At 42.5% G+C, this 20,749-nt stretch overlaps 1 protein-coding gene across 3 annotated transcripts in view; it reads right to left on the bottom strand.

Moving 5' to 3' along the window:
- Positions 1-2,564: 2,564 nt before the first annotated feature.
- HMG20A (high mobility group 20A) overlaps positions 2,565-20,749 on the bottom strand; it is a 1,114,809-nt gene continuing 1,096,624 nt past the window's right edge. For all 3 annotated transcript variants that reach the window (XM_044077218.1, XM_044077217.1, XM_044077219.1), the window contains exon 10: positions 2,565-3,176. The gene's annotated coding sequence lies outside the window, so the exon portion shown is untranslated. The remainder of the gene's footprint in view (positions 3,177-20,749) is intronic.

Raw genomic sequence — 20,749 nt, 5'->3', positions numbered from 1 at the left:
TTAGAAAAACTACAGTTCCCACGTGGTACTGTCCCTATGAACTTAGGCTTATTAGCCTTCTCCCCATCTTTATAGCACAATAGTCTTTTTAAAGACTTTTTGTTCTTAAAAACAAAATGCAGACGGTCCCCTACAACATCTCCGATCTCAGTATTCGATAATAAAATGGGCCCGTTTTTCTTAATTATATCACAGAAAACATTTGTATCACTGGTATAATGCATCAAAAAGTTAACCTTCTTTCTACTCTCATTGACCCCCAACTGATTCACCTGTTCATGCAAAACATCTCTGGAAAAACACGGTCGAGCTGAGCCATACCTAGATGCTTCTGTAGTCTTGATCATGCTGGAAATCTCTGAATGTCTATAACCTCGATCCTTAAATTCAGATGCAAGCATGTTTAAATTAGAATCAAATGTGTTCTCTTTACTATTAAGTCTCGAGATTCTCATCCTCTGCCCTTTTAACACATTCTTAAAAACTCTAGGGGATGCATGCTATCCTTCCTTAGAGTAGTATTCATATGTCATGGCTTCCTGTAAAGCCTTGTGGCAATAGAATTATCTTCCATTCTATACACTTTGACATCTAAAAAATCTATGACAGATCTTAAGCATTTAAATGTGAATTTCAAAAAAGAGGTTGCACTATGTAGATAACTCAATGAAGTCTGGAATATCACCTTCACTGCCTTCGAACAAAATAAAAATATTGTCCACAAATCTCTTGAAAAACTTTATGTGCTCACTAAACTGGTTATCACGCAGAACATGTGTATGCTCCCAATAGGACATAGCTAAATTGGCATAACTGCGCAGGGGGTACTCATGGCTACCCCTGCTTCTGCCAATAGTAGGTATCATTGAATAAAAACATATTATTCGCTAATATCAAAATTAGTAAGAGCAAATCAATGCTATCTTCATATCACTAAATTTGCTGTGTTCCTTCAAATAAGCTTGTAAAAAAATTCCGGCCTACATCATTCGGTAGAGAAGTAAAAAGTGACTGTACATCCAGGGTTAAAAAATACACATCCCCTATATTTTCAAGATCATGGATACATGTGTATAAATCATTTAAAAACTCCTTGGCGTCTTTTAAAATAGTAGGAGAAAGATCCACTAACCCCCTTAACTCCTTTTCAACATAAATAGAAAGTGCTTCAGTCACCCAACCCACTCCCAGAAACAATTGGTCGCATGGGAGGTTCATCTAAACTTTTATATATTTTAGGTAATCCATTTAGGGTGGGTACAACAGGCAAATTCACTCTAAATTTTTTAGATGTCGAAGTGTATAGAATGCAAGATAATACTATTGCCACAAGGCTTTACAAGAAGCCATGACATATGAATACTACTCTAAGGAGGGATAGCATGCATCCCTCTAGAGTTTTTAAGAATGTGTTAAAAGGGCAGAGGATGAGAATCTCGAGACTTAATAGTAAAGAGAACACATTTGATTCTAATTTAAACATGCTTGCATCTGAATTTAAGGATCAAGGTTATAGAGATACAGAGATTTCCAGAATGATCAAGACTGCAGAAGCATCTAGGCATGGCTCAGCTCAACCGTGTTTTTCCAGAGGTGTTTTGCATGCACAGGTGAATCAGATGGGGGGTCAATGAGAGTAGAAAGAAGGTTAACTTTTTGATGCATTATACCAATGATACAAATGTTTTCTGTGGTATAATTAAGAAAAACTGGCCCATATTATTATCGAATACTGAGATCGGAGATGTCATAGGGGATCGTCTGCATTTTGTTTTTAAGAACAAAAAGTTTTTGAAAAGACTATTGTGCTATAAAGATGAGGAGAAGGCTAATAAGCCTAAGTTCATAGGGACAGTACCATGTGGGAACTGTAGTTTTTCTAAGTACATAGAAAAGAACACAATATTTAGACATCCAATCACTGGTCAAGAGTTTGAGCTCAAGACCTGTTCCACTTGCTCGACTTTGAATGTGGTGTATTTAGCATGCTGTCAAGCATGCCCTTGTTTCTACATAGGAAAAACTAATAGAATGTTGAAGGAGAGGATAAGAGAGCATCACCTGGCTATTAGGAACAGGGACACTAGGAATGCCCTAGCGAAACATGTAATTTATAGAGATGATACACATGTAAACAAATTTAGGGCTTTAGAATGTTTAAGTTTTGGGAAACGTTTTGGGGATGTCAAGAATATTACGAACAACATGAAATAAACTGGATTACAAGGTTAGAGGCTGATAAACATCCAGGGTTAAATGGTCATGTCCCCTTAAGACCAATTTTAAAAGTTCATAAAGTTAAATAGTAGCTATTTATCTATGTATTAATCAATTAAGTGATGTAATTTCCTTTTTGCATATATTGGTGTTAGTTGTTTTTGGTTTTATTGGTCTGAAGAAGTGCTCAGTTTGGGCATGAAAGCACCCTCTATTTAATAAAAGACTACTATTTTACTACATTCCTGTTGCTGTGGTTGGTTCCTTATAAGAATTTGCTGTTTTGAAACCACAAATACTGTTTTATGGGGGGAGGAGACAAGTAACTGATGCTGTTTAAATGTATGTCACAGATAATCCATTCTTTTAATTATCATTTAATCATACAAAAACATTAATTACTCATGTTAGAACACTCCTGTCAGGATTTCATCTTAGAAACTAATATAATGTATGGCAATAATTACTCATAATATTTTAAGCATCGGTCAATTAAGAACTGTTCTATAGGGCTTTCTTTCTTGACAGCTTTAAACAACTTAATGTGAAATGCATTTAATATTTTTGGATTACTAACTACACATATTTTAACAGCTGATGGAAACATATCTGCTGCATAGATTTTTTAAACTAATGAAGTTAACAGCTGCAGTTTCTCTGCTAATTAGGGAACAGGTGCAGTCAGTTTTATCTGTGCTCTTCCTATTCACAAAAATGTAAAAGTTAAGATGACAAGTCTCAAATCGAACAATAAAGTACAGTCGAGATCTAGTAGTGATATGGAAACACTAAAATTTAAAATAAAATACATTAATCAGAGAACTTAAATGGATCCTAAAATGACACTGCTTCACAATATGGACAAACTTGCTAATTCCAGCTTCTCTTCATGCTGATTTCTTGGACTTCTTCATTCATTCCTTAAAAGATCTCTTTCTAATGCAGCAGCACAGTGGCATCTGTTGTGAAGGAGATAGTAGGGGGATAAAATAGTAAAGTTGTGTTAAATAATAAACAAATTAATATTTACCATTTATTCAAGCAAATAACATGCTGACATAAATGAAAAGAAAAATACCCTAGTAATGACCTCTACAGATGAAGACTTCTACAGACAGACTGGGTCACTGTTGGTCTCCCAAAAAACTTTTTGGGGGTGTGGGGTACAGTTACTGAGAGCCTTGCATAGTTCTCTGCTCCTGAGTTTGATCATGTACTCGCAGTAACTGCCAGTCTCACATCAGATCTACGCCTTGCAGCTTGCGCAGCCTCTGTGAGGCATGATGTTGCAAATGGTAGCCTAAATTACAATGGCCCATCGGCCAAAGAAAGTCTTCACACCCCCCCCCATCTAAATTAGAAGGGGAGTTTGCATGTGTGAATGTTTGTGCCGGGGGCTATGTGCATACAATGTCAGAGAGTTGTGACTGACTGGTGCTGACCCAAGGACAGTTAACCAAGTCATTCACAGAACTGACAACCATCACAAACCTCAGAAAAAATATTCAATACCTATTACAGTGTCTTTCAGGGCTTGGTCATTCCCCTCCCCTGAAGTTGTCTCTTACACCAACATTTATTTTTAAAGGAAGACATATTGTATAGGTAAGAAAGTCGAGCATATCTATCACAAAAAGATGATTACTGTTCACTGTTTATTTTTATTTATTTATTTAACATTTGTTGACTGGTATAGTCCAACTGGATCAAAGTCCATTTACAGCGGAGGCCCGGGGAGATAAGCTCCAAACATATACAAGTACCAACACAAAATGAAGAAAATAAAAAATAATATAAAATAAAAATGCAGATAAAATAAAAATGCAGATAGAAAATGCATTAAGACTAAATAGTACAAATTTACATGTACGTTATTTCCAAAAGTACATAGTTAAGCATTGACTAGACAAGTTTTCAGGATACAAATTACCCTGGTTATAGTCAGGAGAAATTAACAATAGCGATTAGATAAGTAAATTACATTCATGTTGATGGCTTAGCCAGGCTTGTCACAGTGGCATAGCCAATTTAATGCCAGATGTTGTTTAATTGTGGCTTTAAATTGGCATAGGGAGGACAGCATGGTCATGCCAGCTGGAAGTATGTTCCAGATTCTACCTACCGAGTTTGCAAATATGGCCATGCCAGCTGCATTGTTAATTTTGTCTGGATTTGTAGCTTATTAGATGAGTGGAGCAGTTGTGTGTTGTTATGGGGGAGGATAGAATTTCTAAGGGCTGGAGTATTATCTGGGTTGTAGAGGATTTTGTTAGCCGTTATCAGCAGATTGTACTGGATTAGATTAGGAAATTCCAACCATCCAAGCTGTTTGAGGTTAATGCAGTGGTGGGTTCTGAATGGCAGGCCTGTAGCAAACCTGGCAATGTGATTATAACAGGTTGTTAGTCTATTAAGTTCAGATTTATTTACACTGGCGAGAAGGGGGGAGGCATATACGACGAGTGCTGAAAGTAGGTGGGAGCGAGCAATGGCTATTTTAGCTGGAGGGGTGAGGAAGGCTTTGATTCTATAGAGTGACCCAAGTTTTTTATTGATGTTCTTGATGGTTTGATTTACATGGTGGTCAAATTTTAAGTTATCGTCTATAATGACACCCAGTAATTTTGTATTGGGGTCGGGGGAAATGGCTGTCCCGTCTTTTGCATTTATGGTGAAGGAGAAGGGTACAGACCTTTGGGTTGTTGGGAATATGAGCATTTTAGTTTTTTTGGGATTAAGTAGGAGACGACGCTTGGACAGCCAGTTTTATATGGTAGTGAATGTAGACTGGGCATCAGTTTTTCTAAAATACAGATAATGTATGTGGTTTTGCTATTTTCATTTGCCTAGCAGTAATGCAGAAGACAGACTAGCTCTGCTCTTATTTTTGGCACTTATTGAAATGAGTCACAACTGCTTTTTTAAATGCTAGTGAGAGTAGAGGAAGAACTAAGCCATATCTATATCTTTGATTGCCTATAGAACCTTACATTGTGCTTCTTTGCTACTGACCATTGGTTCAGTGGAAAATGTTTGTATTTTTCTCCTGTTATAATTTGCTTGCATTTGCACAGCCTTGTGCTCATTCACCCTGAACTAAGCATCACTAAACATCCAAGCTACTGATTAAGACTGTTCCACTGTTCTAAACTTGATTTGACATATCCTAGGTGTTTCTCTGCTAGTAGTAAGTACTTTTGTATTTCCTACTGAGTTATTGACATAGTTCTGCACTTACTTTTGGCATTATTCAGAGCTGCTTTAATTAAACTCTAGCAAGTTCATTGGAAGAACTATGCCATTTCTAGGTCTCTGGTTGCTTGGAGAACTTGAATTGCGCTGTTTTGCTACTGGTCAGTGGGCTCAGTGGAATATATATTTTTTTAATTCTTTGCTATTATAAGTTGCTCACATTTGGGCAGCCTTGTTTAACTATGTACTATACAGATGTAGTTATTTTTCATATAACCTACACCAGTAATTCTCAATGTACTTTTTCACTAGTTGTAGAATGAGCACTGGGTTTGCTTGAAGTGGCGTGTTCCTCTTTGTGCAGTGATTTACACTGATTGTTTTTAGACAGACAGCACTCCAGTCAATTAACTCGTAATTTCATAGGCACTTCTCCTCCTTCAGTCTACAGTGGTCAGCAAATGGTAACATGAATCTGCACCTTCCAACGGTCTCTGCAGCCAGTTTGGTTCAAATAGGCATCCTGAGACAATTTACCAATTGCATAGTGTCTCTTGACAACCACCTACTACTCAGTCTGCCACAGTGTATGAGAGTTATTGGAGGCAAATGTCATAAAAGAAGCCAATACAAACAGCAGTCAGGGTTGTCAGCACCAAAGAGTACCACACTAAACCAATCTCAAACATCTCACAGCAAACTCAAAGACCTACACATGCTGAGCCTCTCAGAAGTAACCTACCTAAACCACAGAGGCCACCACAATAGAACTCAAGAAATGATTACCCTCAGCAACACCAAAGAAAGACATCAAAGGCAGAATCCACCAAACATACACAAAGTCCAAAACTCTATAATGCAAACCACCACACAGGATATTCTTGTCACAGGGGATTCCACAGTGAGTCATACCAATGCACCATTCACCATGGCTGTGCAAAGAGGGTTACGAACAGTTTCCTATCAGATGTCACGATTTTCTGCATCACACAAGCACTCACTCCCTACACCACAAGTACACAAATGACACAGTCAAGGTACACATAGATGTAAATGACTTGAGACATACCTCCTTAGTATGTACAAAGAGAGACACAATGAAGCTCTTGGAAATACGAGCCTGACCTTGAGCAATATTCTACTATCACCAAAGATAATGTCACAATATGAGCAAAAGGTAAAGAACTTCAAACTCTGGTTTAGATTCTGGTATCATTCTAAGGATATATAATATGCACCAACCCAGGAAGTGATGTTAAACAGTCTAAACTGCTTTGCCAGGGATGGCCTGCACCCCCTCCCCCAAGGTTTCAGTATTTTGGGTAAGACCTTGTTCACAATCATAGTGTCTTTTTTGGCAAAGTCAATCTTTTAAAGATTCCAACAAAACTAAACAGACTCAGTACAACATCAAGGTGTTAATGTTCAATGATAGGAGTCTAAACAAAAAACCTCCATACCCTACAAGCCTGCAAGCACTGCTTATCCTTAAAAATGGATGCAATTATGGAGATCTAGTTCTAGATTGGTGAAAGCACTCCATTTGTTGAGGGATTCAATACCAATCACTTATACCTGCCAATCACATTAAAAAGTAGGCACTAAAGGCAGAGATATCTCTCTGTTCTTACAAAAAACACCTCACCTCCAGACTCGTTAAACAAGACAATTACATGGAACTTGTCCACGTCAAACTTGCTATAAACAAAACCCCTTATCACATCATAGCTAAAGGACCCCCATGCCCCCCACACCTCAGACCATACCTCCTACCTAACCAGTATAGAGTCCCTGTGCATTAAGCCAAACACCATTCTACATGGAGACTATCTATCCCATCAACTAACTAAATAAATACTAAATAGGAGCAGCCTGAGGGCCCCACTGGTAACAAATCTTTTAGTAAAGAGTGAACCCACAATCCCAGTTTGGTGGGTTCTGTCTGTGAACCAGTTAGCTATCCAGTGGGTTACATAAGGATCTACATTTAGTTTGATTAGTCTGTCCATAGTGCCCAGTATGGGATGATATCAAAGACCTCGGCTAGGTCAAAGTACATTGTGCACACCTATTTCACCCTGACTGAAAACCTCACAAATGTTTTCAAAGAAAGTTCACTAGGTTAAGCAGGCAGGATCTTCCCTCCACATGCAAGTTGCCTTTTATTTTAGAAGTCCACAATAATGCATGACCACTGCTGTTCGCCATGTTCCAGACATGAAGCCATTTGAAATGCTGATGTCGAGCAGAGTAAAGCGCAGTACTGTGACACAATGTCATAATGACAGGAAAGCACTCTAGCACATTAGCATGCTTCATAAATCTACTGAATACCTCCCTCCCCCCAACTCCAAGAGGGCCTTTAAAACTTGCTCAGAGGTGATCTTTTTTTGGGGGGGGGGTGCAGATCACACAGGGGGAAGTTAGACGGATTGGGGGAAGTCTGAACTAAATTTATCTGCTAATAAGCATTTATTTGCTGTGTCCTCAAAGGTTGAGGGGGCAATATTCTTATATTTCTGGGGAACCATGAATAATTTTGAGTAATATCCTGACCCGGTCTCATGAGACCTCTTGAATGGCTCTTTTTTGAAGCAGAAAAAGAATTTCCCTTTTGCTCACTTTTCACTAGTGTGTGAGGGAATCCAGAAGTGTCGAAACTGTTTAAGGGAAGTGCTAGGAAAAGGGAACTGAACAGCCTCAGGATGCTAACCCTCATACTGAAGTCCTGCGTAATGATCATACGTGCCTGTATAGGAGAGGGATAAAATACTTCTACTTATAGAGGGGAGCAGTCGGGTAGCCCTTCAGGGACAATTTGGTTGCCTTTCAGAGAGCAGCCCTCGATATCTCAATTTTGCAGACCCCCTCTAACTTTGGGTCTCCATCTGTTAAAGTAGTCATCTCTGCTCTGCTCTGGATATCTGGAGTCAAAGGTCTAATGCTTAAGACTTTCAAAACCAAGACAACTTTGACCCTTTTTGGTTTCTATTGTATGATCAAGTGTTCACAAATCTGAATCCAGTGGTAAAAAGTATCTTACCATCCTGCTCATACTTCTGTATCCACTCTAACTGAAGGCCCAAACAAGGAAGATCTAGCCTATGGGGTATTAATGAAAGACACCTTGTAGCTGTCCAGAAAGTCATAAAGAAGCCAAACAAGACACCTCTTTGTGATGCATACCCCCACCACACAAGCTTATCAGCTGCATGAAGTGATTGGATGCTGTACATGGTATTCAAGGTAGCCTTTATTTCCCCTATTCTGGGGTAGAAGGTCTTTTCAAAGATAACATCTGCTATGTCAGGTCTCTGAAAACTATTCTTATGTGTGGTGTACTTCAAGGACCCCAACAGCAAATGTTTCTGAACCACAATCCACTTCCCTAATCTGTCCATAGCCTGAGATTCCCTGTTGGGTGGATAAATAGTGGATATATCCTTTGTAAGTTCTTTTCACTTACTGCGGCCACAATAATGGAATCAACCAGGGGACCTTTCACACAAATCTTTTCTCCTTAGGAGGTCAGTATCTTATCCAGCTTCAGCAGTATGGATTTACAAGTATCTGACTCCTGCCATGATTTCTTGACAAAAAAAGTGAATTAGGTCTGCAGGGGATACAGAAGAACCACCTCCAAAGCAGATAGTGCTGTGCCATAGGCCTCATAAAGGACCTCCTTATCCAGAGATGAAGGGTCTGTTGGCCAATCTCCCCTCTGCAGCATTAACTCAAGAATTTCACCAAAGATGATATCCCCCAGAGGGTACTGTGGGTAACCTTCTCGATCATCAGAGTCCGTGTCCAAAGTGACAGACTCAGAATGGGAGTTGATGTGTCTCCTTTTACATGTCATCTTTCTTGACACACTGGAAGGTAATGAATCAGAGTCCTCAGAGGAGGAACCGAGAAACCTGAATATCTGTTCTCAGAGAAGCAATCATATTATCCATAACCTTGAAGGCTGACAAGATATCTGCCAGACTCGAGGAACCTCTGTCCAAAGCAGATGCCACCCTCCCAAAAAGAGAGAGAGAGGGCTGCACCAAAGAAGGGATCTCTGCATCTGACAGAATGGATGGCCCTGAAGACGGGATATCCATCAAAGACTCAAAGGCCAAAGTCTAGGACATCCACAAATCAAGACTAAAGTCCAAGAATGGAGAAATGGAAATTCTGTATTTAAACCACATTGCCATTTCAACTTCACTGTCAACTCCTTCCACTGTGAGCAATGGATAAAGTTCGTGCTACTTTTTATTAATGCTTCTGGCGTTAGTTTAAATTATTTCGACCACACTCTTCAACAGTATCAGCAGGCTATTACTGGTGCTTTCACCAGAAAAGATTGGACTTTATAAGCAACTTTAATGGTCAATTCTTTGTCTCACCAATGGCTTAAATAACAGTTTACCATAAGCAAACATTTTTACATACTCTACCCATCATTTCCTATAAAGTAACAACAGATAAGAGTTAAACTGAACAATGACAGTTTTGAACCAGTGTGTATGGGTGTGCTACATTTTGATAGTTTTCAACATTTCCAAGAATTCAGGGAGAATTAAACATATTTCAGATCTACTAATCATTCAGCTCTGCCTATATAACCAAATGAGAGGGACGAGTATTTCAGAAAACTCTTAGTAAAGCCTGTATAAGCCACACAGTTATGCCTTTCAAACAAAATACAGTGATTCTGCTTTGAATGATTCTTTGAATTAGACTTCTCAAGGCGTAATAAGTCATGTAAAATCAGTACACTGTTTTCTGTAAGACAAGTAAACTTGGTCTGTGGCTGTGACTGAGTTATCTCAAACTCTTTAGGGACAAATATAATCTGCAAACATCTTGACTAAATGCTAAGTGGTGCTCTTTCGCTCCTCCCATGGTCTTCATTCTCTTCTCTTTAGGGACATTAACTTTGTCAGGATCATACTGAATTTGATCTATGTGACACCTGTCAGATGATAAACCTGCAAAGAATTGTGCGAAAGATGGACCTTTTACATTCAGACATCAGTGGCTCAAGGTAGCATGACTTGTATCAGGTTGGTATGTCATACCCTGAGGAGTGTTAACCATTCTAAATTTAAAACTGGCAACAAATAAATTAAATTTCATACTTCTTCACTACTAGAAAGCTCATTTATTGATTGAAATAATATCAATATATAATATGTAAATAAATAAATAAGTGATCATCCTTAGAAGTTGACTTAGTTGTTTGTATTTGGGAACTTATGTGGAGAGTGACCTAACTTTTGACCAACATATAGGTTCATAGGTTCATACTAGGCTATCTGCCCTAGGGCATTTATAAGACTAGCCAGAGTTGTGTGGCTTTCACCACCCCTTAGGTTGAAGAATACTATACCCATTAGTTTGCCGTGCCTCTGTCCAGCAGTGATACAGAGATGATCCCCGAGGTAAACCTATGATCTCCCATCCACTGGTCAAGATTCCTCTTGAACAGAGCCAGCGAGGTGCTCTGTCTCACATGGACCAGGATTCTGTTCCACAGCATAGGGAGTCTCTGCGTGATGAATCTGTCCCTCCAGCACGTCCTATTTATATCCGTGTTGAGGTTTAAGTCTCTTGCTCTTGTGGCTCTGGTGGATTTGGATTTTTTGAGGTGGAGCATGTCCATTAATTCCGGGTTGGACATGGCCTTGTATGTCAGGCACAGGTCACCTCTGAGCAGACGGTATGCGACTGAATAGAGCTGGAGTTTCTTCAGTCGGGCAGCATATGGAATATTTTTGAGCCCCTTTATCCTTTTGGTGAGGAACTTTTGGGGTCTTTCCAATTGCTGCAGGTGTCGGGTAAGATACATTCCGAATGGGGCATTGTACTCAATCATTGGTCTGATAAGTGAAGAGTACAGGGGAACAATGACCTCCCTTGTTCTGGATGTGAATCCCTTCATAATCAGGTGGGCAATGTAGAAGGTCCTCCTAACCACTTTGGCAATGTGAGTGTCAAAAGAAAGGTTACTGTCAACTTGGGTCCCCAGGTCCCCGATAACCTCTTCTGTGCTTAATGGATTGCCACCTATGTGGTAACTTGGGGTTACCTTGTTTTACCAAAGGGTATGACTATTCATTTTTTGGCGTTTAGCTTAAGGCCATGGCTCTGGCACCAGTTATCCGTTTCTATGAGACCTCTCTGAAGGATATCTGTGTCTGATGGATTTTCAACTATGGCGCCCAGTTTGCAGTCATCTGCAAACTTTGTCAGCCACAATCCTCCTATGTTTGCCTGCACTTCTGAAAAGTAGATGCCGAACAAGAGGGGCCCAGGACTGAGCCCTGTGGGACACCGCTTGTGACCGGCTTGGAGTCTGACATGGCACCAGCAACTCTAACCCTGTGGGTTCTGTCCTTGAGCCAGTTTGCAACCCATCTTGTGACATATGGGTTTACATTTAAGCTGGTGAGCTTTTCTATGATACCCGAGTGGGGTATTGTGTCGAAAGCTTTTGCAAGGTCAAGGTAGGGCTGTGTGAACTGCCTTACCCTCATCAATGGCCTTGGTGACTGTTTCAAAAGACGACCAAGTTCAAGAGGCATGATCTGCCCTTGACAAAGCCGAATTGGGTAGGATCCAATGTCTGTAGGTCCCCTATGTCTTTATTTATGAGTTCCATTATGATCCTCTCCATAGCTTTGCAGACCAGGCTTGTTAAGCTTATGGGGCGGTAATTACCAGGGTCCGTAGAAGCACCGCCTTTGTGGAGTGGGACCACAGTTGCCGTACACCACTCTTTGGGTATGTATCCTGTGGTAAGGCTAAGATTAAACAGCAGCCTTATGTGTGGGTTTAGTTCCTCATTGAGTTCGTGTAGCACACAGCCGGGGACACCATCCGGTCCCATTGATGCTGTGTTTTAGCTTTAGAGAGATCAGCTCTCACCTGGGCATTTGAGATGATTGGAAGGCTACACTCTGCTGGGACAGATATTTCTCCTTTTGGGGGGGAGGGAGGGGAGAATTTTTCACTGAACCTGTCTGCCAGTATGTTTGCAATGTCTGTGGGTTCAGTGATTTTTGTATCATTTTGGACTAATTCTGAGCATATCTGGGAGTTTCCACCCAGATTTCTAACATAGCTAAAGAAGGCCTTATGATTGTCTTTTGAGTCCTTGGCGATTTTTCTCTCAAAGTTGGCCTTGGATGATTTTATGAGTGATCGTAGTTTTTTACTAGTATTGATCAGAGATGTCTTCCCTTTTAGGGATTTTGCTCTATCTTGTAGTAGCTTTCTTCTCTTGTTGTAAAGTTTGTTTATGGCTGGGGTCCACCAGATCAGGCGCTTGCCTTTGGTGGAAAGGGTCTTGATTTTATTTGGGATTGCTTGATCCATGCAATCCTGGAAGTGCTCGTAGAAATCATTTGTAAGGGATTCAGCAGCGTGGGTTGTGGTTTCCAATGGCTCAGGGGCCTTGAAGGATACCACACCAGTCTTAAGAAGTGTGAAGTTGGCTTTTGAGAAGTTCTTCACTGTGGTCTTTTTTGTTGGGGGTGGGGGCGGGATGTGGATCTCCAGTGAGATTAGTTTATGGTCTGATCTCACCAATGAGGGATATACTTCCGGTGTGGAGCATTTTGTCCCCATGTTTGTGATGATCAGGTCTAGTATATTTTCACCTCTTGTGGGAATGGTGACAAGTTGTTCCATAGCATTTGAGTTTATGAACTCCAGGAACCTTTGGGCTAGGGTATTGGGGCTTGAGTAATGTTCCCAGTCTATGTTTGGGTAGTTGAAGTCACCCAATATGATGGTGTTTGGAGAGACATTTATACTCTCCAGTGTCTTCAGGAAGGCTGTGTGGGGTTCCTGAGTTTGAGAGGGTGGCCTGTAACATGCTACAAACTGTAGAGCAGTTTTGCCTATGGTTAATTGCACCTGAAGGGTCTCTGATGCTTCGTGAGTTGCCACCAGCCTGGAGGTGTGGGTATCCTTGATGAATATGGATACACCCCCTCCTTTTGTGGTACGGTCCGGGTTTTGGGGCCGAAACGCATGATATGAGGTAAAACCTGATAGTGCCAGGGTGCTCTCAGGAGCCTTGAACCAGGTTTCATTCACAACACAGACATCAATGTTCTCCATACTGAGGAGGGCTTTGAGGGCGTGCATCTTGAGATTTAGACTTCTGGCACTGAGCAGCATTACCCTTAGTTTTTTTCCATTATTGTTTTGTAGGGCGGTGGGTTTAGAATTTGAGCCTTGTCTAAAAAAGGCACTATGGGGGTGGCAAGAGCCTTTGCCAATATCTGGAAACCCAGGGGTGACAGGTGCAAGCCGTCCCTTGCGAAGCAGCGTGGCTTGTCAAGCATGTCATTCCAGGCAGACAGACATTGGATCCCCTTAGAATGACACCAGAAATTAAGCCAATTATTAAAACTGATCATTTTGTCTCTGTATTGTGGCATCATTCTTGGTGAAGGTAGGATACTGCTCAGGGTCAGGGTCATACCAGCCTGGGCTACATAATCTGAGAGCTCCTTTATGTCTCTTTTCATGTAGTCCAGGGAGGTACATCTCAGGTCATTCACACCGGCATGGACAATGACTGAGTCATACTTGTACTTGCTGTGGAGTGACCTGAGTGCTTGTGTTATGTGGCGGATTCTAGCGCCCGACAGGCAGCTTACTGTGACCCTCTCCTTGTTCAGTCTGGTGAGTGGGATGTCAGTGTGTCTGACTATGGAGTCAACTATAACAAGTGTGTCTGGCATTGTGTTTGGCCTTAAGGGCTGTGACTGATTTGCACACTGACTTTGTGATCTATGTGTTGCTTGTGTTATGTCATGAGGTGGCAGTTGTTTGGGTGTCTGCTTTGGAGGCCTCTGCTGTTTTTGTAGATTTTTGATCAGTGCCTCCGAGTATGTCTTTGTGTGTTTATGTGTTTGATTTGTAGTGATAGTTCTATGTGAGACTGGGTTTATGGTGTGTGTGGTTACCTTCCCCTCCTGTCTGGTTTTGCCAGTCCTGAGTTGAGAGAGCTCAGCCTCCAGTTTGGCTATATAGTTGCATCTCTCGCATGTATTTGTGTTTTGTGGGAGGAGGAGAGGGTTGTCTGTGTACATGAGGCAATTGTAACATTGCCTCAATATTCCCAGATTCACCAGCTGAGCAGGAGAGGACGCTAGCAACTGACCCTTTGACATGCTAGAAGAAATGAAAAAGTTTGCTGTGTAACTGAGTCAGAAAGGACCTATAGGGAAGTGGGTACTCAAGGGGGTTTTAAGCTAGTGAAGTACTTTGTATAATATAGAAGTGCTTTACCTGACTAAAAAATGCTTTAGGAACAAGTCCACTGTTGTAAGAAAGTCCTTCCATATTATACAGCTTATAATCAAGATTCCTAAACTTTGTTAACATACCTCTCAACTATACAGATTTTCACAGAATGCCCAGATTTGTGCTTCATATTTTTGATCTGTTTCTCAAAATTGTGGGGTTTTGGCAAATTACTGGCAAATCATTGAGAAAATTCAGAAAATAATGATACAGTCAAGATTCAGATTGTATACCCTTCAAAAAATCCATGCTGATGCAAAACCTGTTATTCTCTCTATGTTTTAAGTTTATAAGAGCAGTATTTAAAAATTGCCTCTATTTTTGGGCGGCGCCCCCCCCATTATTTACAGCTTTGTTCAGATTTCTTGCTGTCAGTGGTTGACGGGTATTGTTTGTTATTACCAACAACTGCAGCAGTTTGTCATTTGCCTACCAGGGGTACAAACATTCTTGACCTTGTACTCACAAGCACAGGAGGCTGATGTTCCTCACCCAGTGGAATATCTTCGCTTCTCAGATCTGACCATAAAGTACACTTGTGTACACTTACCATAAATGTAGATGTTCGAGTGTATTCACTGTTGCAGTCATCACATTTGGGTTATCCCTGCCAGGGTAGCCCTCAGTCGGCCCGAATACCAGAGGCTTAGTATTTCTGCATCGGTTGCTGTCGCTCCAGGACTGACGTCAGGTCGTCAGTGGTATAAAATAAGGCAGCCGACGCCATTACATCAATTTTTCTTGCCCTGTCAGGAGCTCCCAAGAGGGAGCTAGGTTATGGTGGAAGAACACCACCAGTAGAAAGTAAATACCAAAACTTCCTTGAAAGGAGAGAGAGAGAGAGAGAGAGACAAGGGGGATGTAGGGAGGGAAATCAGGACTGCAACAGTGAATACACTCGAACATCTACATTTATGGTAAGTGTACACAACTGTAATATGTTCTTCGTGTTTCACTGCTGCAGTCATCACATTTGGGTTGATTCCCAAAGCTGAAGAAAAGGGTGGAGGCAGTCAAGAAGACTGGGGGCTGGCTAGGATGCCCTGCAAGACTGCGGTGGCAAAGCCTGCCCTGGATTTGGAGAAGACAGGCAGGTGGTAATGCTTGGTGAAGGTATGAACAGATGTCCATGTTGCAGCCTTCAGGAAGTCCCTGGTGGGTGGAGATTGCTCTGGTGGAATGTGTCCTGACCCCCTTGGGGGGAGGTTTCCTGTGCTGTTTGTAGCAGAAATGGATGCAGTGTGCTATCCATTTGGAAATGGTTTGTTTGGATATGGCCTTGCCCTCTGCTCCTGCAGCGAAGTTGACTAGCAATTGATCAATTTTTCTAAAAGATTTAGTCCTGTCTAGGTAGAATCTGAGCTGTCTGTACACATCTAGAGAGTGCTGAATCCTTTCCCCCTTGTTTTGAGGGTTATGAAAAAAGTGGGCAAATACACAGATTGGTTGACAGCCACACTGGACAACACTTTTGGCATGAAGGATGGGTTAGTCCTGAGGGAGACCCTCAGCATGGAAAATGATGAAGGGATCTACAGCCATAAGTGCTTATAGCCTGGATACTCTTCTTGCTGAAGTGATGGCCAGAAGCAAGGCTGTCTTCCAAGAGAGAAACTTTAACGCTGCTGAAGCTGCAGGTTCAAATGGGGGGCAGGGTGAGCTTTTCCAACACAAAGTTTAGGTTCTAAGCTGGGGTAGGAGCTCTTCTGGGTGGCCTCAGGTTGTTAGCCCCTCTTAGGAACCATTTGATGAGAGTGTGTAAGAAAAGAGGTGGCTCTGTGCTGAAATGAGCAGAAATGGCAGAGGCATGAATTCTAATAGAAGAGAAGGATAGACCCATGTGTAGTAGGTCAGCCAGGTAATCCAGGATGAGAGGTAGGGAGAGCTGTGCCATTCAGGCTCTCTTAGCCTAGATCCAGGTGCAAAACCTTTTCCATTTGTCAGCATAAGACTTTCTAGTGCTGGGGTGTCTGGCCTCATGTATAACATCGAGAACTTGTTTGCTTAGACTGGCAGCTTGTGGAGTGGTCAAGGAATAAGCCAGGCTGCCAGATTGAGGGTCTGCAATTGGGGATGCATGAATTCTCAATTCCTCTGGGTCAAGAGTGTTGGGATCTGAGGTAGATGCCATGGTGGGAGGGGTGACAGGCTGCGCAACAGTGGGTAATAGTGCTGGTGTGGCCAGTCTGGGGCAACCAGGACTGTCCTCAGTTTTTCCTCCCTTACTTTGAGCAGTACCCGTGAAATGAGTGGTAGAGGGGGAAATGCATAGACTGAGAGGTTCACCCACGGGAAGGATAGAGCATCCACTTTCCAGGCCTTGCTGTGAGGTTCTCTGGTGCAGTACTTGCTGAGCTGATGATAGGAGTGGAAGGCAAAGAGGTTGACCTTTGGGGTGCCCCATTTCTGGGTTACAAGGGTGAAGGTTCTTTGGTCTAGCTGCCACTCGTGTGGGTCCAGCAGATTTCTGCTCAAGTTGTCTGCCAGATAGTTTAGAGAGCCTGGCAGGAATTGTGCTAACAAGTGTAGTTGCATGGCTGAGGGTGTGTGCCAAAAAGTCATGGGGAGCCTGCAGAGAGGATAAAAGTGGGTCCCTCCCTGCTTGTTCATATACCACATCACCATGATGTTGTCTGTTTTGATCAGTAGAGGCCCCGGAGAGAGTAGGGGTCTGAAAGCTGTCAGAGCGTGCTGAACAGCTAACATCTCATTTTGGTTGATGTGCAGTTGTATTTGATTAGGGCCCCATTGGCCCTGAATGCACCTGCAGTCCAGCTGTGCACCCCAGGCATAGTCTGATGCATCTGTAGTGAGGGTCTGGGAGGCGTGGGGTTGTGAGAAGGGAAGTCCCTTGTTGTGGTAGCATGCTGCTGCCCACCAAAGAAAATCTTTCCTTAGACAAGGTATCATTGGAGTTTCCAGGTCTTGGGAGTGATGACACGAATGGCTTTTTAGGCATCACTGTAGTTTCCTCACATGCAGTCTGGCATATGGAATGAGTAGAATGCAAGAAGCCATGAACCCTAGAGCTTGCAGGATTTACCTTGCGGACAACTGGGTCCTGGTGGCTAGCTGAGAGAAGTAGTCTGTCATGTAGGTTTGTTTTTCTGATGTAAGGAATGCCATCTGGGATGCTGTGTCCAGGCTTGATCACAAGAATACAATTTTTTTAATGATACTACTTTGGATTTCTTTTTGTTGATAGTATAACCCAGGGAGGTCAGTAGGTCCTTTATAAAGGTCAGGTGCTTTAGCAGCTTTTCCTGACTGTCTGCCTGAATCAGGTAGTCATCTATGTATGGGTAAATTTGAATATTTGTCTGCAAAAAGCAATGGCTGGAGCTAGACATTTGGTGAAAACTCTGGGAGCAGTGGATAAGCCTAAGGGAAGCGCAGAGAACTGAAATTGCAGTGATCTTGCCCAGAAATGTAGGTATTTTCTGCATGATTCCCTGACTGGGACGTGTAGATAGGCCTCTTTTAGGTCTAGGGTGGCTAACCAAGCATCCTTGGAGAGCATAGGTAGAAGCTGCTGGAGGGTGAGCATTTTGAATTTTGGTATTACCAGACAGGTGTTTAGAATGGATAGATCGAGGATGAGGCGTAATGTGTCCTCCTTTCTGGGTACCAGGAAGAGTCTGAAGTAGAAACCTTGGTCTATCTATTCTGCAGGAACATGCTCTATTGCCCTCATAGAGAGCAGGGAAAGGACTTGCTTTTTGGCCTCTGCCCACTGGTGTAGAGGACAATCTGGGAACCATTCTGGGGTTGGTAGAGTGTGGAAATAAAATTTGTATCCCTGGGACACTATGTTGAGGACCCAGTGGTCATTGGTAATGGTGGCCCAGGTGCTTGTGTGGAAGGATAGTTTTCCTCCTAGGGGCAAGAGTAGGTGGGCAGAGGGAGGGGGTGGAAGTGTAAAGTCATTATGAGTTCTTACCATGAGGGTGCGGCTTTGGACTCCCTGGTTTTGAAGAGGAGGAACTCCATTGCTTAGATCTCTGCATTCCCTGGGGCTGTCTGAGGGACCTGCTTCCCCTGGGTCTGGGCTGAGCTGACCTGGCGGGGGCAGGAAAGGACCAGTGCTTGGAGGGGCAATGCCTACTGAACCTCGGTGGTTTGACCTGTAAGAAGTTTTTAACTGTCTGCATAGATTTAACTTTTTCTTCCATCTTTTTTAAGACCTCTTCTGCCATGGTGCCAAGTAAGTTGTCTATGTAAGGGTGCGTCCAATAATTTGGATTTGACATGGTCTGGCAAGGGCTGTTCCTTAAGCCAAGCATGCCTTCTAAGGACAAAACCAGTGACTGCTGCCCTGCAAGATACTTCTAGGGCATCAAAACCACATTGTAAGGTGCAGTTACTTAACTTGCAGAATGCATTAACTCTTGTAACTCTATTTTCTGCACAAGCAGGAAAAGAAGATATTTTTTGTTTGAGGTGTTCCATGGTATGTTGCTTATATTTCAGCATATGGAACTGACAACTTAGTGCTCTAATAGCAAGAGTAGCAGAGGTGTATGCTTTTTTACCCAATCTGTCTAATGCTTGGAAATCCCTATCTGAGGGGGTGGGATGACCTCGGGGTCAGCAGTAGAATTTCTGAAAATAAACTTGAGTCAGGGACTCCCAGTCAGGTTTCCTGGAAGCAGGAAGAAGGGTGTCAGGAGTCAGACTGGATTCCATAAAAACATCACCCACAACATCCAGGACAGGAGGAATGGCAGAGGTCTGTCTTGTAGAAGATCTAAGAATTCCCTGAGTCTCTTTTTTGACTGAGGGTAGTCTTGACATTCACATTGGAAATGCTCCCTTAAAGTATGTAGGGTTTCCCCAAAGGAAAAGTCCTTGGGTGGAGAGACTGAAGGGATGGATTCCTCTGCACCAGAATCCTCATAAGCAGAGACGGGTTGCATATCTTCATATGCAGATGCATCACAGTCATCCGACTCCTGCTCAGATAATACTACTGGGGACAAATCTCTTTGCCTGGCTTCCCCTGATAAGCATTATAAGGTCTTCCGCCATTTTAAACATTTGAGATTCAGGTAAGGAAGCAGGTGCCTGAGCTTGGGTCGTCGTTTTTTTGGGTGTGGTTCGTACCCTGGGCCTTAGAAACTCGGTAGTTTTCGAAAGAACTGTAGATGCAAAAGAAGTCATCAGTCTGGGTCGAGTATCGGGAGTGCAAAGTACTTCCTCGGAAGCTGGTGCCTGCTCAGCGGCTCTGGATCCATCCAAGGTAGAGACATTTGCAGGATCCTTAGTCGAAGAAGAGTCTCGTGGTATACCAGACTCCAAAAGGGTCTCGGTAGTGGCATGTGAATCCACAGAAGCAGGCATCAGGGCCTTTGAAAGCACCTCACTGAGGACCGGAGAACTGACGACTAGATTAATGGAAGCGTCATCGGCAGTTTTGGAGCTGTGCAGTCTGTCTCTGTCTTTATCCTTACGTTTTTTTTCAGAAGATCTGTTGTTGGATGGCTTACTGAAGTCATATCAGAATTCAAGGACTAAGAGTGAAAATATCTAGCTACAATAAGGGCCCCACGACGTATAATTCTGGCATTGAACAAAGCACAAAAGCGATAGCAGGAGATGTCATGGTCTGGGCCTAAGCAAGTGAAGCAGTAAGAATGAAAGTCTCGGTGTGGTATTTGCTTTCCACAGGCAAGACAACTGTTAACTTTTTCTGACATCGGTTAGAGCAAGAAAAAAGGATCCCCAATGGCGTACTTAGCTTTAGAAGACTTCAACTTCAATTTGAAAACGAAAAACTCTGGTAGCGGCCGACCGGCACTCGTGCACACTGCTTCGGGTTCCTCGGCAAGAACGACTGATGTTGATGGTGTCAGCTGCCTTATTTTATACCACTGACAACCTGACGTCAGTCCTGGATCAAAAGCAACTGACGCAGAAATACTAATCCTCTGGCATTCAGGCCGACTGAGGGCTACCCTGGCAGGGATAACCCGAATGTAGAGCCAAGAAAAAGTCGATCCCAATGGCTAAGAACTATTCCAAGGCTAAC

This window comes from Protopterus annectens, chromosome 7.part0, assembly GCF_019279795.1.
Source record: "Protopterus annectens isolate FY-2018-M chromosome 7.part0, PAN1.0, whole genome shotgun sequence".
Taxonomy (NCBI): domain Eukaryota; kingdom Metazoa; phylum Chordata; order Ceratodontiformes; family Protopteridae; genus Protopterus; species Protopterus annectens.
The sequence above is the reverse complement of the archived record's forward strand: the minus strand, read 5'-3'. Positions and strand labels throughout refer to the sequence as shown.